The sequence below is a fragment of the Suncus etruscus genome, chromosome 13, assembly GCF_024139225.1.
Source record: "Suncus etruscus isolate mSunEtr1 chromosome 13, mSunEtr1.pri.cur, whole genome shotgun sequence".
Lineage (NCBI taxonomy): Eukaryota > Metazoa > Chordata > Mammalia > Eulipotyphla > Soricidae > Suncus > Suncus etruscus.
The window spans coordinates 20,874,971-20,879,563 of record NC_064860.1 but is presented as its reverse complement, the minus strand read 5'-3'; positions in this window follow the sequence as shown (position 1 = coordinate 20,879,563).

The following is a 4,593-nucleotide window of genomic DNA, read 5'->3' as shown; positions in this document are numbered from 1 at the left end:
CAGAGTAACAGCGCAGAAATAATTCACAAGCAGTCAGTTAAGTGTCATTGGAGTCAGCTTGCTTTATTCCATGGCCTTTTCTCTGCCATGAGTCTATTATCTGCTTTCTTTGTCGAGCAACTTCTCATTGCTTCTCTCTTGGCTCTGCTTTCTATGCTATTCCTCCCAGGCAGACTCTCTTATCCTTTATAACAGCTGGCCCATCCCAGGTATGGGTGGGTCTCATTATCCAGGTGGACTTTTACATATAAACAGGTTAGGGAAACAGGAAGTTGGGGGAAGGTAAATACATTAGACACCAAGGACCCAAGGGTTTGTGGAACACTCACTGGTTCATGATACCCAAGGTCTTTGTACAAGCCATCTGTGGCACCACAATCAAACTCCTGAAGCACTTGGAGCAACTAGAGCTCACATAGCCAGAGTGTGAGAAGCTGCACTGGGCCTAGACCAAGGATGAGGGCAGGACTGGGTTTTTTTTTTTTTTTTTGGTCCTCTTTGCAAAGGCAGCTGGGGCACCCAAAAGGAGTCCTTGGTTCATGTCATTTTGTGTGCTCTTGTTCCAGTGCCTACTGATGAGCCGCCAACAGCCTCAGTGCTCTAAGAAGAGACAATGATTAAGGACCCCTCGGGAAAACTCTAATTTCAGCATGTGCATCTGGACCCCACGATGCCTCCGAGGCCTTTGGAGGTGCAGCAAGATCTTCAGGCCTTAATTCCCATAGGAAAACCAGCAGTGCAATTGATACATGCGCAGCATCACCTGCTATGGAGGAAAAAAAAAAACAAAAACATGGCGCACCCTAAGTGCAGATGAAAGCAGCTCCAGCTGCAGAGCCTTCCTGTGTCAAGCGTGGACCAGAATCAGGCAGTGAAACTGCACTGAGGACTTCCTGACCTACCTTTCCCGGCTGCTGGCCCAACATATAACCTGGATGGACGCAGTGAGAACGGGGCTCCCTAAGGTGCTGCATGGGATCCCAAAGGAGCCTTGAGTTTCCTCCATAGGACTTCATTTGCATCCTACTCCTCAACCATCCTACCAGCAGTGGAATTGAGACATGCGAAGCATCACCTGCTGTGGAGGAAAAAAAAAAAACACACATGGCACACCCTAAGTGCAGATGAAAGCCGCTCCAGCTGCAGAGCCTTCCTGTGTCAAGCGTGGACCAGAATCAGGCAGTGAAACTGCACTGAAGACTTCCTGGCCTTCCTTTCCCGGCGGCTGGCCAACATATAACCTGGATGGACGCAGTGAGAACGGGGTTCCCTAAGGTGCGGCATGGGAGCCCAAAGGAACCTTGATTTTCCTCCTTAGGACTTCATTTGCATCCTACCCCTCAACCATTCTACCCGCCCCCCCCCCCCCCAGCTCCCAAGGTGTCCTCGGGGCCAGAGAGATGGTGTTGGACCAGAAATGTGATCACAGAGGCCATCAGAAAGACAGAATAGCCCGTCAGGGAGACACTAATGTGGCCGATGTTAGAGGGCCTGGGCTCCCCAAATGCAACCAATTTCCTGCTTTTCATTTATCTGCCAGGAGTCAGGGTAGCCTCAGTTCATAGAATCTGCCTTGTGGCAACATCATTAGTAGGCAGACCAATCATATAGTGTTCCCAATCCTGCTCCCAACTCATGTGTTTCTGATTGGGGCAGACCAGAGAGACAGAGAGGGTAGGGGCTACCTGAGGTGGAGGGCATGGAACACCTTCAAGAAATTCAGTCAGTCAGAGGTGAGGAGGGGCAATGGAAATACATTTCTCATCACTGTGAGATTCCAGGGGCTCCTGGTGTGCCCCTTCAGGTAGCAGCAAACCCCAGCCACTTACACATGGGGGGATTCTGAAGCTGCAGCTCCACCTGTGACCCCTGCATGTGACTATACTGGGCTGTGGCATTACCTGATGATACTTTCCCTTCCCCCAGGAGCTCTTGAGCAGGGTAGTGTCCCAACACTGCCTGGGATCCATCCTCTGTCAAAAGAAAGATAATGCCAGGCAGTGGTGGCACGATTTGATAAAGTTACTAACACAGTAATAACTAATCACCTGCCTTGGAGACCTGATGAGCACAGCTCGGGCATGTAGAGTTAAGGTGTGTCATGAACCCCGGGAACTGCACTCTGGAGTCTGCATTCCATTGTCAAAATTGATGTTCCCGGATTCAACCTTGCATGGTCCCTGGGCCCTTCCTATGAGGGCCTCCCTGGATTTGAGCTGATGCTCTCTGTTTCCTGCCTGTTCTGGGTCCAGCATAAATCTTCCTTCCTTCCTGTGTTTCTGAGGCTGGGGACAAGCCCTATGAGCCCAAGGGTTTCCTGCCCCATTTTAGAAGGGGGTCAGTCATTAAGGGGAAGGACACTGGAGAGCACTCCAGTTCCAACACACAGTCCCTCTTTCCAGGAGTGCCAAAATATGATTGCTCTTCACTGCACACAACACCGGTGCTCTCATGAGTACCTCTGTCTTTTGACTGCTAGAAACTTGGGATCAAGTTTCCAGGTGGGTTGATCTATACTGAGAGGGTCCAAAGAGAGAAATTGGCTGTGTCTGCTGCTGGCCTCTTAGTCAGCTGGGCCCAACCCTACTGGGCTGGTTGATAGGTCAGTGTATCTAGCTGGGATGCTGTAGATATCCTGGCCTGTGATGGAAGACTCTATTATCTGAGACTCCTCCACCCATGCTTCTGCCCAGTCCATTCTTTCTTTTCCCTGGATCCTGGCTTGACAGATACATCAAGGATCCCAAGAGTCTATGCCATATTCATTTGATTCAGGATTTCCCGAGGCCTTTTTACAAGCTGATGTCTGTGGCACCACAATCAAACTCCTGGCACACTTTATGAAATTGGAACCCATAGAGCCCAAGCCAAAGTGTGAGGGGCCTGCACTGGGCAGAGACCAAGGACAAGACAGGATTGGGTTTTCTGTGCTGTCAGGGCTTTATCCTGCAAAGGCACCTGGGAAACCCTGTCCAGAGTCCTTGACTCATGTAGTTTTGCTATTGCTTCAGTGCCTGCTCATGAGCCATCAACAGTCTCAGACCTCCATGACTGCAATTGAGGACCCCTTGGGAACACCCAGCTGGACCCCCTGTTGCCAAAGGAGCCTTGGGTGGTACAGCAAGATCTTAGGGCCTCAGTATATACTGATTATGATAAAAGTAGTATATATTTATATATATATATATATGTAGAGAGAGAGAGAGAGAGAGAAAGAGACTGAGAGAGAGAGAGAAAGAGACTGAGAGAGAGATCCACCACGTATTGGGTGAGGCCTCCCCTCTCACAGCACCTCTAGGCCCTTCAGCACCACAGGTCTGATGAAACAGGGTAACAGTGCAGAAATAATTCACAAGCAGTCAGTTCAGTTTCATAGGAGTCAGCTTGCTTTATTCCATGGCCTTTTGTCTGCCATGAGTCTATTATCTGCTTTCTTTGTCGAGCAATTTCTCACTGCTTCTCTCTTGGTTCTGCTTTCTATTCTGTTCCTCCCAGGCAGACTCTCTTATCCTTTATAACAGCTGGCCCATCCCAGGTATGGGTGGGTCTCATTATCCAGGTAGATTTTTACATATAAAGAGATTAGGGAAACAGGAAGTTGGGGGAAGGTAAATACCTTAGACACCAAGGATCCCAAGTGTTTGTGGCACACTCAGGGGTTCATGATCCCCAGGGCCTTTGTACAAGCTGTCTGTGGCACCACAATCAAACTCCTGAAGCACTTGGAGCAACTGGAGCTCACATAGCCAGAGTGTGAGAAGCCTGCACAGGGCCTAGACCAAGGATGATGGCACGACTGGGTTTTTTTTGGTCCTCTTTGCAAAGGCACCTGGGGCACCCAAAAGGAGTCCTTGGTTCATGTCATTTTGTGTGCTCTTGTTCCAGTGCCTACTGATGAGCCGCCAACAGCCTCAGTGCTCTAAGAAGAGACAATGATTAAGGACCCCTCGGGAAAACTCTAATTTCAGCATGTGCATCTGGACCCCACAATGCCTCCGAGGCCTTTGGAGGTGCAGCAAGATCTTCAGGCCTTAATTCCCATAGGAAAACCAACAGTGCAATTGATACATGCGCAGCATCACCTACTATGGAGGAAAACAAAAAAACAAAAACAAAAAAACATGGCGCACCCTAAGTGCAGATGAAAGCAGCTCCAGCTGCAGAGCCTTCCTGTGTCAAGCGTGGACCAGAATCAGGCAGTGAAACTGCACTGAGGACTTCCTGGCCTTCCTTTCCCGGCTGCTGGCCAACATATAACCTGGATGGACGCAGTGAGAACGGGGCTCCCTAAGGTGAAGCATGGGAGCCCAAAGGAACCTTAAGTTTCCTCTTTAGGACTTCATTTGCATCCTACCCCTCAACCATTCTACCCCCCCCCCCCCCCCAGCTCCCAAGGTGTCCCCGGGGCCAGAGAGATGGGGCTGGACCAGAAATGTGATCACAGAGGCCTTCAGAAAGACAGAAAAGCCCGTCAGAGCGACACTAATGTGGCCGATGTTAGAGGGCCTGGGCTCCCCAAATGCAACCAATTTCCTGCTTTTCATTTATCTGCCAGGAGTCAGGGTAGCCTCAGCTCATAGAATCTGCCTTGTG